Source organism: Heterodontus francisci, chromosome 23, assembly GCF_036365525.1.
Source record: "Heterodontus francisci isolate sHetFra1 chromosome 23, sHetFra1.hap1, whole genome shotgun sequence".
Taxonomy (NCBI): domain Eukaryota; kingdom Metazoa; phylum Chordata; class Chondrichthyes; order Heterodontiformes; family Heterodontidae; genus Heterodontus; species Heterodontus francisci.
The window spans coordinates 44,507,439-44,520,226 of NC_090393.1; the positions used below are offsets into that span (position 1 = coordinate 44,507,439).

The 12,788-nt window shown below is 42.7% G+C and overlaps 1 protein-coding gene across 3 annotated transcripts in view; it reads left to right on the plus strand.

Annotated features, from left to right (window-relative positions):
- Positions 1–12,788, plus strand: part of nos1 (nitric oxide synthase 1 (neuronal)) — a 144,751-nt gene that overhangs the window by 26,130 nt on the left and 105,833 nt on the right. The window lies entirely within an intron of this gene.

A 12,788-nucleotide genomic window follows, 5' to 3' on the forward strand; every position in this document is an offset into this window, starting at 1 on the left:
GTTTTCTTGTGGTTGTGTGTGATTGAATACTAACATGTCTGCAACTGAAGTGAGTAGCTCTCCAAGCCAGGGTGAAGTAACTTGGAATAAGTTAAAAGCACTGTCAATGGAGGAGTTGAGAAAAATGGCTGAGCACTGTGGAATCATTGTACGTGGCAAGGCTAGGAAGTCTGAACTCATAAGGCTAGTGGCCAAACATGGAAGCAGAAGCAGTAATAGAAATAGAATCCGACAGGGTATTGTTAGCGAAGATACAATTGGAACAGAGGAAACTTGAATTTGAGGAAAGGGAGAGGGAGGAAGAGAGAGCCTTCCAGAAGAAACGGAAAGAGAAAGAGAGGGCTTTCCAAAAGGAAGAGGAAGAAAATGAAAGGCAGGAGAGAGCGAGAGTGAACGAATATTCCAGAAAGAATGTGAAGAACGAGAGTTGAAGTGGCTTGAGTTAGTGAGGGAGCGACTGAGTAAATCTAGTGAAAGCATGGCCAATATGGAGGAACACAATTCAGGACTAGGTACAAGATTGCTAAAACTCGCCCAACTAATTCCAAAATTCACTGAAGAAGATGTGGAAGTGTTTTTTGTGCCCTTCAAGAAACTGGCAAGGCAGCTAAAATGGCTAGCTGAGACCTGGTCTCTTTTACTGCAAAGCAAACTAACTGGTAAAGCCCATGAAGTTTATTCCGTGTTGCCAGATCAGAGTTCATCAAATTATGAACTGACCAAAAATGCTATCCTCGGGCATATGAATTAGTGCCCGAAGCCTACCGCCAGAAGTTTAGAACCCTCAAAAAAGCAAGCCAATCAAACTTACCTGGAGTTTGAAAGAAGCAAGCAGCTGGTTTTTGACCAGTGGCTGAGGGCTTTAAAAATACAGCCCAGCTCTGAGACTGTCAGAGAAGTAGTCCTGTTAGAGGAATTTAAAAACTCTCTTCCACTCTCAATAAAAGCCCATGTAGAGGAACAGCGGGTTCAGGATGTTGACCCTCAAATTAGGGTGTCAACTGACGTGGCAGACAAAAGACACCTGCACGATATACTTTGTATAAACACTTTTATTGATACTTAAATCACGTATTAAGCTATTCATTACTTCACTTGTTAAACTACTTGCTACTTGTTACAATAAATCACAAGACTCACAGCTTGGACTTAAATACTACCAGTTGCGAGGCGAGGTGATCAGTCTCCCTCCCAATGGGTTGTCTTCTCTGAATCCTGGACTCACGGTTCCCTTCTGTGATGGTTGTTCCTGCAGGTCTTCGCTGCGGAGGCTCCTAGCCTCCCCTTTTTATCTAGTTGCTCCCAGCATCGAGAATGTCCTTAGTCACGTACGCCCATGACTTGGAGTCATCTGTTTGCTTAGCTACTAGTTGCAAGACAAAATACATCTGCTGGCCTTGCTCTTCTTATCTATCCCTGTCTAGCAACCTTCACAACCGTGACAGTATCACACATCCTATCGCACACTGCCTATTCCATAGGCTGAGTTCGTTAAACTGCAACTGCAGCTGTTTCACAGTCCTTGTCCTTGTGTAAAGCTGGCTATTTTTCCCTTCATGCTTTGCAGATGCTTAGCTGTTAGCAATCCGGCTACAGTCCCCACTTTGATCCAGTAAGCGTTAGCGAATTGGATCATAAAGGAACCCTGATCATACCCCACCTCACGACAGCAGATATTCATTTCCATGCCGTGTTACATTTAGTTATATCTATCATTTGTTTGGATTTTCGCACATACCAGTCCATTTCCAACTTTCAAGCATAATCATAGTATACATTTGATACATAAAAATCACAATCATACCAATAATGACACTGTGTGAAACAATTCTTATGCACGGATGTTGGTATCCCAATTCAAAATATTATCCCATCAGTTGGTTACTGTAATTGTTTCAATCTTCATTTATGTATGTCTACCAACTCCATCTTTCTTACTGTGGTTGGTATTTGTGGGTTGAAACAGAACGTACTGTTGCTCGCTGGACAAGCCCGGTTATGTCCATACTGGTACTCCTTTGCCGTGGTGGTTAAGCAATATCTCCCCTTTCCCATATAGGCCACATGGGTTAGCCCTGACAATGCTTTCCTAGTTTCAATGGTGCAATTCACAGTGGCATTAAATCCATATTTTGACTCTGCTGTTTTACATATAGGCTAAGGACGTATGACCACCTGGTTTTCCAGACTACACTCAGACTATGTTGTTCCAACTATCTCTTTTCCAATTTCCACAACATAGGGTAATATATCATAGTATTTTATGTAATCTCTTCCCCTCATCACCCCTATATTTTCTACTTCATATAATTGCATCCCTAACTTATCTCTTGGAATTACAGGTATTCTCAATACAACTCCAATACTCGTAGATCTCGTATTTACACACTCCTGACCTTTCCATACCGTAACAAGTTTTCTGAGTTGGCACCTGGTAATTTTATCATTTATGTGGCTAGCTAAGTCCTCCAACTGGGTGTCATTTATCCAAACTGGCACCTGTCCCGCATCAATTTGCCTTAAATTTTCCCTAGTTTGTTCTAACATCCACGACCCATATGTACTACAAACACTTTCATTATTTGAAATGTCATGGACCTCCTTTACCTTTTCTATTATATCATTAATAGTATGAGCATGACCTTCCAGTACTCTCACCAGTCCTGTCACTGTGTTCGTCAAATCCTGTCCTACTTTAGCTACACCACTTTTGTTCATTTTTCAAAATATCCTTTACTAGCTGACTGAGAGTTTTAACCTTCTGGTCCACATTTTCCAAATTATAATATTGACAATTGAAGTTCCTGTATTAAAGACCGTGGCTGCGTCATTCACTAAACTACGTTTACGTCTCTTTCCCTTTATTACTCCCTCAACACCGAATTCTTGTCCCAGCAATTGTTGTAGTAGTACCTTGTATAACTCTCGGGTCTTCTCAAGGTACCAGTCAGGTAGCTGGATATCTGAGATATTCAATGTTACTGGTACCAACTCATGCTGTATATTATCATATACAATTTTATTCGTTTTTATTATCGCAAGTCCATTTTCTGGTCCTGCAGTTAAGGCAGGGCAAGGGCGATCAGTCACTTGTGGCTGCTGGGTCGTAACCCTACTCGTTGGTAATTTGGATGTGAGGGTAACCTTGGTGGTTGGTGCTTCTTGCCCATTTAATCTCACGACCTGGAATAGGAACTGTCCTTTTTTTATTTTTCCCAACACAATAGAACCAATAGCCCCTATCGTTGTGTGGTTTCACACATATTGATTGGTTTCTACAGTCTTTATCATCGCACTGCCATACAGGGAACTCAGGGCCCCCTTGTTGGTCCCAGAAGATGGTCCTTTTTGGGCATTTGACACATATCGCGTGTCCGATATTAACGTTTGCAAGAAAGATCCATCGCAATTTGTCCCTGAGTCTGGGACTTCCATCTTCCTGTACATGCAATCCACACCCTGTCTGCCTAATCCCATCCTCCACTGTAGAGGAACAGTCAACAAAAAATTTTGATTGCTGGCTCCTTCCCTTGTACACCCCCCAATGATTTTGACACAAAAGGTCCCTTGACACTTATGGGGTTTGCCCTGGTAGATTAAATTGTCCGCCAGGCACGTAGTAGTTTTTTGTTAGGAGATCATATAAAGGTTCTGCCTTTAAGGCAAATCCATCAATATGGTTCCTGCATACCCAACGAGGCCCAAACATGATCTCAGAGCCTTAATATCTTGTGGTAGGGGGAATTTGAGGATTGTCTATTCTCACATCTGCTCTATCTCGTACTTTCCCTGTGTTATTACTATTCCCAAATAGAAGACCTTTTCTTTCATTATCTGTGCCTTTTTAGGGTTAAATTTCACTCTGACCTTTCAGAGGAGTCAAAGGAACTATAAGTGCTCCTCCTTACTCTGTGCTAACCACTGGTGGAATATCGACGGTCGATTATGAAATCCCTGGGAGAGACACGTCCAGGTGTATTGTTGTCCCTGGAACGTAAGCGCAAATTTATATTGACACTCTTGTGCCAGCAGTATGGACCAGAACCCATTGCTAATGTCCAACACAGTAAATCACTAAGACTGTTTTAGTTTTTTTTTTGTTTTCTAAAACTTTGATTGTCCTCTTAAATGTCAGATAAATTTCCCTTTGATTGCTTTAAATAACCTCTCATATCAATTAAATCGTGTTTATCGATTCCAATTTCTTACGCCCAGACTTGGTGGTATTGTATTTTTTTTTACATTAAAGAAATGATTGAAACTATCTCTCCTTCTCAAGCACTTTGTCTTATGGATAAAGATGCTGTGACATTTGATGTCTGCAATTAAGTTCTTAAGTTCTTAAAGCTGCCGGATCTCTTGCTGTGGCATCAATTCTCATGTGGCCTTGGAACCTACCGTCACCTGCTTAAAAAAACAGAAAGAATCCATTGAGGCTCTGCCCCTGAGCCCAATGGGTAAATTTGTCCAATTATATCTGTCAATTTAGAAATTTAAGATTTAATTATGTCCAATCTATATAAATTTTACTCTCAGCAATGCAAAAATTGTATGGTGGAATAAATGGAAAAACAATAGCTACAGCGGGGTTAATTTTTGCTTGTCTCCAAGTGAGTGGAGCAAAACATTCTAAAGCTGCGTCACTTTGCAAAACCTTTTTTTTCCAATCGAAAAGAACTACTCTCCATTTTCAACTTTTTTTTTCAATTCTTTTGGTATCCTTAAGGTTTAAAATCAACAATATCATTTGTAACATTATCAACTTCAAAGGAAAGCATCTCCATCAGAAAAGACAGCATTTTATATGAAACTCCAATTGTTTCCAAACTTTTAGCATCTTTTGCAAGAGTTTTCTAATCCAGGGATTTTTTTTTAATACAACAAAGATGATTCCAAATTCCAATTTACGGCAATAAACATTTAAAAATCAAAACTGCCAATGTTAGATGAGCGAGTCTTATATCCGGAATTAAAGACTCCCCCAAAACTTGACATAATAAACTTGGGAGTTCATTGTGGCCACAAATGAAATTTCCAAGTTTCTCAACTTAACTGGTCAGTTAACCTTTATAGTATAAACTTAATTCAGACTTATTAACTACATACAGAACAGAATAACATGTGCTTTTTAAAAAATATAGGTAAATTACGTCATTTTTCTTGTTCTTTCTTCAGGCGCCTTTTCAAATGACTGTAACAAAACCAAAAACTAAAAAAAAAGTTATTTAACATTCTTAAAACAAAAGATTTAACACCAGCTTCTTAAACAAACTTTAAACAGACAGATTCTTTCCCATATTTCCTTTGTTTATCCTTCTCTCCCTTAAACCAATATCCAATTTCTGACATTTGCTACTCAATTTTTCAAGGCGGTGACTAGATGTGTAGATGAGGGTAAAGCAGTTGATGTAGTTTACATGGACTTCAGTAAGGCTTTTGATAAGGTCCCGCATGGGAGATTGATTAAAAAGGTAAGAGTCCATGGGATCCAGGGCAATTTGGCAAATAGAATCCAAAATTGGCTTGGTGGCAGGAGGCAGAGGGTGATGGTTGAGGGTTGTTTCGGCGAGTAGAAGCCTGTGACCAGTGGTGTACCACAGGGATTGGTGCTGGGACCCTTGCTGTTTGTAGCGTACATTAATGATTTAGATGTAAATATAGGAGGTATGGTCAGTAAGTTTGCGACTGACATGAAAATTGGTGGTGTCGTAAATAATGAGGAGGAAAGCCTTAGATGACAGGACGCTACCAGGGCGGCACCGTGGCGCAGTGGTTAGCACCGCAGCCTCACAGCTCCAGCGACCCGGGTTCAATTCTGGGTACTGCCTGTGTGGAGTTTGCAAGTTCTCCCTGTGTCTGCGTGGGTTTCCTCCGGGTGCTCCGGTTTCCTCCCACATGCCAAAAGACTTGCAGGTTGATAGGTTAATTGGCTATTATAAATTGCCCCTAGTATAGGTAGGTGGTAGGGAAATATAGGGACAGGTGGGGATGCGGTAGGAATATGGGATTAGTGTAGGATTAGTATAAATGGGTGGTTGATGGTCGGCACAGACTCGGTGGGCCGAAGGGCCTGTTTCAGTGCTGTATCTCTAAACTAAACTAAACTATAGATGGGCTGGTAAGATGGCGGAGCAGTGGCAAACGGAATTTAATCCTGAGAAGTGTGAGGTGATGCATTTTGGGAGGACTAACAAGGCAAGGGAATATACAATGGATGGTAGGATCCTAGGAAGTACAGAAGGTCAGAGGGATCTTGGTGTACTTGTCCATAGATCACTGAAGGCAGCAGCACAGGCAGATAAGGTGGTTAGGAAGGCATATGGGATATTTGCCTTTATTAACCAAGGCATTGAATATTAGAGCAGGGAGGTTATGATGGAGCTGTATAAAATGCTAGTTAGGCCACAGCCGGAGTACTGTGTATAGTTCTGGGCACCACACTATAGGAAGGATGTGACTGCACTGGAGAAGGTGCAGAGGACATTCACCAGGATATTGCCTGGGCTGGAGCGTTTCAGCTATGAAGAGAGACTGAAAAGGCTAGGATTGTTTTCCTTGGAGTAGAGAAGGCTGAGGGGGGACATGATTGAGGTATACAAAATTATGAGGGGCATTGATAGATCAGATAGGAAGAAACTTTTTCCCTTAGCAGAGGAGTCAATAACCAGGGGGCATAGATTTAAGGTAAGGGGCAGGAGGTTTAGAGGGGATTTGAGGAAAAAACATTTCACCCAGAGGGTGGTTGGAATCTGGAACGCACTGCCTGAAGAGATGGTAGAGGCAGAAACTATCACAACATTTAAGAAGTATTTAGATGAGCACATGAAACGCCATAGCATACAAGGCTACGGGCCAAGTGCTGGAAAATGGAATTAGAATAGGTAGGTGCTTGATGGCTGGCACAGACATGATGGGCCGAAGGGCCTGTTTCTGTGCTGTATGACTCTATGTCTATGACTCTAAAACAGTCAGTAAAACATGTCTTTAATTTAAACCGCAAAAAACAGAACAGATTTTAAACTGGAACTCCAATTAAAGCAGTGTTTTAAATTTCAAATTGGATTTCTGCCAAATATCTTCAGATCTTCAAGGCTGAAGCTTGTTTCTTAGAAAATTATTCATTGCCTTTTCACAGTTGCAAAACCAACTTTTAAAATAAAAACAAAACTTTACCTTAAATATAATTCAATGTTATATTCAATTCCTGGGTGCACAATCTGAAATTGAAATGAATACACTTAACAATTACTTTTCACACTCATTCAATTCCAGACAACTTAGAAAATTGATTCCTGTAATGGGTTATGAATTCTAAGCACCAAAATCTGTGTCAAATTCCCTGTCCTGATGCAAAGGAACACACAGGTTCAACTAGTTCACAACCAAAACATGACTCAAGGTTCCCATAAAATAGACACATGTGAAACAAGTAACAGACTCATGCTTTCAACATTAAGGCCAGCCAACAAAGAGTTAACAACTGTCAGTTCTACAGAACACAAGCTGCACATCCCAAGGACATTCATTTCATTCGTGGGAGCTTCCAACATTCACACATTTGAATCAAAAGACACAGTAACGTGTTTTAACTCACTTGAAATTTTACTAAAACATAGCCTTTTTATGCCACTCTGCCATAAACTTAGTCAATTTGCTCCCCTTGAGTTCCGCTTTTAACCTAACAATTTCCATTTCCTTTTCACACAATTCCCTCATACAACTGACTATTGCTGTAGCCTTACTAAGCTTAGAGGCGCGTTTCGCTTGTTCTTTCCTAGCCTCTTCCCAGTGTTTCTGTCCAATGGGTCCCAGACCCTCAAAAACTTTATCAGTATATTCGACCCACTTGGGACATTTATGCTTTAGGTACTCCCAGAGCATCTCCTCCTAATCTGGACAGGTATTGATCATTCTGCTGTTTGTCTGGCACATCTATGGGTCGGACACGGTCTGTCATTAAGGCGATCACTTAACCGTGCCCACCCAAGGATGCCAAAATATTGACCCCCAAACTAGAGTGTCAACTGACGTGGTGGACAAAAGACACCTACACGAGATACTCTGGGAGTACCTAAAGCATAAATGTCCCAAGTGGGTCGAATATACTGATAAAGTTTTTGAGGGTCTGGGACCCATTGGACAGAAACACTGGGAAGAGGCTAGGAAAGAACAAGCGAAACGCGCCTCTAAGCTTAGTAAGGCTACAGCAATAGTCAGTTGTATGAGGGAATTGTGTGAAAAGGAAATGGAAATTGTTAGGTTAAAAGCGGAACTCAAGAGGAGCAAATTGACTAAGTTTATGGCAGAGTGGCATAAACTTATTGATACTTAAATCACGTATTAAGCTACTCGTTATTTCACTTGTTAAACTACTTGCTACTTGTTACAATAAATCACAAGACTCACAGCTTGGACTTAAATACTACCTGTTGCGAAGAGGGTTCTCGTCACCGCATCCCGGACTCAGGGTTCCCTTCCACGATGGTTGTTCCTGCAGGTCTTCACTGCGGAGGCTCCTAGCCTCCCCTTTTTATCCAGTTGCTCCCAGGAACGAGAATATCCTTCGTTATGTACACCCATGATGTGGAGTCATCTGTTTGCTTAGCTACTAGTTGCAAGACAAAATACATCTGCTGGCCTTGTTCTTCTTATCTATCATTGTCTAGCAACCTTCGCAACTGCAGCAGTCTCACACATCTTATCACACACTGCCTATTCAGCAGGCTGGGTTCGTTAAACTGCAACTGCAGCTGTTTCACAGTCCTTATCCTTGTTTAAAGCTGTCTATTTTTCCCTTCATGCTTTGCAGATGCTTAGCTGTTAGCCATCCGGCTACAAGGGAGACCGGCAAGCAGCAGTCCTGGCCGATGAATTTGCTTTAATTTATAAGTCGGTTTCCCAGGGGAGAACCTTTCCTAATCACCCCCACAAATCAGAAAAGAACAAAGGATGGGAAGCCCAGGCAGTCCTGGAAGAGAGAGGAAAGCAGGAGACACAGGGGGCCATCCACCAGCCAAAAAGAAGGTGCTGTGAGCAAGAGTGAGACCCGGAGACCTGTGTGCTTCCATTGTAATAAAGCAGGGCATTTAAAAGTTTGCAAGTTCTCCCTGTGATTGCATGGGTTTCTGCCGGGTGCTCTGGTTTCCTCCCACAGCCAAAGTCTTGCAGGTTGATAGGTAAATTGGCCATTGTAAATTGCCCCTCGTGTAGGTAGGTGGTAGGAGAATTGTGGGGCTGTGGTAGGGAATATGGGATTAATGTAGGATTAGTATAAATGGGTGGTTGTTGGTTGGCACAGACTCGGTGGCCAAAGGGCCTGTTTCAGTGCTGTATCTCTAAATAAATAAATAATAAATAAATAAAAGCTGACTGCTAGAAACTAAAGGGGAAACCCGTAGGGTTAATCGGGGAACACCCACTCAGTGCAGAAGGGACCCTGATGGAAAACAAAGAGCAAGCTGTGGCTTTAACTGCAGTAAGAGTGCAATCCAGGAAGCTTACTACGGCCAGTGCAGGAAAAGTTAATAGGATTCCTGAAGATTATCAGGGTTTTCTATTTGAAGGGAAAGTACCCCATATCCCTTAGGTGGAGCAGGCAATCCAATAGTGATTCTGAGGGACACAGGGACCACCAGATCCCTTTTACTAGGAAAAGGCCTGACCTTTCCCCCACAGAGTGCAATGAACACCAAGATGGTGGTGAATGGTATTGGAGGGCAGTGTATGTCTGTATCTGTACATCGGGTGCACCTGGAGTGCGACCTAGTTTCAGGACCGGTGACTGTCGGGATTGTCCCTAGTTTGCCTGTGGACAGGGTTGGCCAGCTCCTAGATAATGATCTGGCAGGGGTGAAGGTGGTAGCCCCCCTCCCCCTGCACCACCCCCCGCTGATAAGTAGTGAAAGAAAGACCGCAGGAGGTCAGTGAGAGGCAGGAGATGGTCTCCTGCAGTTCCACTAAATGTGTAGCGGGTCAGGCCATGATCAAACTGGAGGAGACTGCATTGGCACTGCAGACAAATGACCATGAGGTCTGCCTGTCTGAGACATTCTTTGGAAGGTTGGGCAACTCAGGGAATTAATTAAATGAATTTTCCCATGCTGAGGCTCAGCGAGCCGACCCAGTATTGCAGAAGTTGGCAAAGGCTGCTCAGACTGAAAGTGAAGCAGAGGGAGTCCCTGATTGCTACTATTTAAAGAGTGAGGTATTGATGAGGAAATGGAGTTCTCCTCACAGACCTGGGGGCAAGGAGTGGACAGTAGTTCACCAGTTAGTGGTGCCACAGAGGTACCAGGGAGAAATATTAAGAAGAACCCACAAAACTATAGTAGCTGTACATGCCGGTATACGAAAGACCAAAGCCTGCATAAGACAGCAGTTTGACTGGCCAAAACTCCATAAGGATGCGGTGGAGTACTGCAGGAGTTGCCACATATGCCAGGTTTTGAGGAAACCCCAACCTACACCCCTAGGTCCTGTTGGGGGGACCCTCCAGCAGAGGGCTGGTGAACTGTGAGGGACCCCCCACTGAGAACAAAAGGGGTCAGATAGGCACATGGTTGGCAAAGGTTTAGAAAGAGAAGGGGAAAAAGTGACCAAGAGGGCAGGTTAAAGGAAGTCCATGAAGAATCCCGGATGAAAACCCCTACTGTCTGGTCAACCAACCCTGACAGATATGAAATGTTAGACCCCACATCCTCCTATATGAATGCAGACTCTAGTAGCACCCCACCATAGTTGCTAGCAGCATTTACAGGAACCTGCAGAGACAAAGAGAGACCTCTAGGGGGCAGAGAAACCGTGAGGGTGATGCCTCACCTAGTTGAAGTGTGACAGGAGAATGCAGTTAAGTCTGCACAAATACCTGCAGAGAGGAAAGTCCCAGAGAACAAAGGTGGGAGTAACAAAGACTCCTACCCCACAGTCAGAGGAAAAGGGAACCACCCATCCTCTGAAGCCAAAATTCTTTGCATGAAGCAGGGAGTTCAGGCTAGGCCCGCCCTCCCCCTCGCCCCACTAACTCTCTGAGGAAAACAAGAGAGAAAATTAAAGCAGCCCTGGCACCCAGAAAGACCATTTTTAATCGGATTTAAGATGGCTAAATGAGTGGAAATGAGTGAGAGAAATGCATGATTTTCTTTCTGTATCTTACATTTCTCTCAAACTCTGTAATGAAATGCTCTGTTTTTCTTCAAATCACATTTCATTCCCCTTGGTGTGGACGTGTCAGCAACGACCACTCCCCCCCCCCCCCCCCCCGCCCCACCCACCCCCACCTGCCAAGCCTGAGGCACACAGTATTTTGCCACATGAACAAGACAATGGGGACCCAGCAGTTGCTTGCTCAATATACAGAAGTGGTCAGACCAGTTTTAGTCACATGTTGCTGAGTTTTAAACTGAGAGCTTTAAATTAGAGAAAACAGGATTTGACCTGAGACAAAGCCGTGGTGCTCATGGAGTGAAGATTTCTCCTGGAACTGAAGCAAGAATTACCTCCTCTCATGTCTGCCTGTCCCATCTCCTTCCCAGGGAACTGAATCTTGTGAAAACACGTGAAACTCAAAGAGAGAAATGTTTCCGACGTGAACAAAGTTTTTAGAGGACTACTGGGCTCCAACGAAAAGCAGGACTACTTACAAAAGGACAACAGAGAGTTTTATGCACTGTAACAAAATATTGCCTCAAAACCCCTCTCTACTATATTTTCCTCTTCTGTAGCTGGACGTATCTTCTGTATCCCCTATCTGCATGTGATATTGCGTGTGCATGCTAGTGTGGGTGCATTGTATATCCATAGGCATGAACCGTATTAGAGTTTAAGTTTTAATAAAATTTCATCTTCTTTAAACCTGAGAAAGCCTGTGCTAAGACCAAGTGAAGATAGTAACAGACCCCTAAACGCATTGCTCACCTAGTCGTAACAAAGTCCACTTCCCTTGGCTCTGGTGTCAGATCAGGCTGATTCTGATATTAGGCTATATGTATACTATAACTGCAGCATGGGTAAGAAGCAAATTCACCTCTCCACCTGAATGCACCCGTTAGTAATTCATGATTATTCTAATAGATATAAATACGAATTAGGTTCAATGGTGCCAAAGTAAATTCAAAATCATGGGGACCATCCTGCAAAGTTTAACACTTCAAATGGTTTGCATATTTAATCCACTATGACCTTGTTCTCTGATGTGTCACAGGGTTTCTAAACTGACTTTATTTTCTCTGAAAGGAGGGAACAATTTATAAAACTTATCATAAGGGCTTAGCATAATGTATTGCATAATAAAATTGAAGTAAAATTGCAAGTAGGGTATTTGAGTACTGTAATGACACCTACAGTTGCTGGTTACTGTTATTAAGTGACAGAGCATGGTTGGGAACATAGGGGGCAGTATTTTGCTCTTTTGGGTCAGAGTTCTGGCAGGTTGAGACTTCCTTCCACCACTCGAAATCCACCACGGTCCTGATGATCTTCCTGGGTTAGAGATCATTTGGGCACACAGAGGACTTCTCAGCATCCAGAGGGAATAGTTATAGTCATAGAGTTAACTATGTACAGTTCTGATTGCCACACTATAGGAAGGATGTGATTGCACAGGAGAGGGTGCAGAGGAGGTTCACCAGGATGTTGCCTGGGCTGGAGCATTTCAGCTATGAAGAGAGACTGAAAAAGCTAGGGTTTTTTTGCTTTAAGCAGAGAAGGCTGAGGGGGGACATGATTGAGATATACAAAATTATGAGGGGCATTGATAGGTCAGATAGGAAGAAACTTTTTCCCTTAGCGGA